The following is a 1170-nucleotide window of genomic DNA, read 5'->3' on the forward strand; positions in this document are numbered from 1 at the left end:
GATAGTGAAGTGAAAATGCGAAGGAACGACCACAGTAAACCAGTATCGGGCAGTCCTCATGTTGAAACTTCTTTATTTAAATGTGTGATTTGTACTTAAATTGCAGAATGACTGAGAAGATGAAACTTCTACGTTTTTTGATTCTGAAACAGCTGAGTAAACCTGAACATACTGAGCCTACTTTCTCTTTACTTTTTCTTATTATGTCAACACTGACCCACAATATTCTAGTGCAACGCAATCTGACTGCTCAAAAAATTACAACCTGACTTCAAATAATTAATTCAAAAGAATGGCCCCGACCAAAAAGAAATCTTAACAATAACCTGTAAATTTCATTAAGCACTTACCTAACAAAAATCTTCATCGTGCGAACTACTGCAATACAGCGAGCATCAATACTGCCAGCTAAATAAAAGATTCTAACTACTAAAGCCACTAACTACTAATAGGCATGTGGTTAGCAAAGGAAAGAATTTGTTGCAAACCAAATAATGTATTTTTTTACCTTAATAATGTGACATCCAGTTCAAAGACGAATATAAATCGTCATTGACATCTAGTACAAAGGTATATAATCATGAATAATATTCAATCTCCAAGTCGAACATGTACAGATCGTTACCCTACGCAAACACAGAGACCTCTACTCTCCATCAATGCTAATTTCTCACATTTAACATCCATCACTGCGGGCTGTTCACCTCCAACTGCCCAACAGTACTTCCATCACTGCTGGCGGCTAACTTCCAACTGCCCAACAGTACTTCCAACAATGAGTCCAACAAGCCACAGAGTCTCTTACAAAGAAAGCGCAGTCAGAGATCCAATGCAAAGCGCTACACAGTGCTGCCAACACAGAAGCAGCCCACTTACAATCTACTGACAGACAGGAACTGTTCAGCGCTGACGAGGGTGCTTGTAAAAAACCACATGATATCGGCGGAAAGAGTCGCTCGTGTGAGTTTCGAAATGCTATAAGCAGTCCAGTTAGCGTAATGACTGTGCATAGGGAGTTAAAATGAATGGGGTGTAGTATTCGAGTAGGTCCTTATAAGCTACACATTTCTGTAGTCAGTGTTAAGTGGCTCTTGAAGCAGTGTAAAGAGTAACGCCAGTGGACATTGGATGACTAGAAACGAGTCATTTGGAGTGATAATCACGCTACAC

The sequence above is a fragment of the Schistocerca serialis genome, chromosome 7 (assembly GCF_023864345.2).
Source record: "Schistocerca serialis cubense isolate TAMUIC-IGC-003099 chromosome 7, iqSchSeri2.2, whole genome shotgun sequence".
Taxonomy (NCBI): Eukaryota; Metazoa; Arthropoda; class Insecta; order Orthoptera; family Acrididae; genus Schistocerca; species Schistocerca serialis.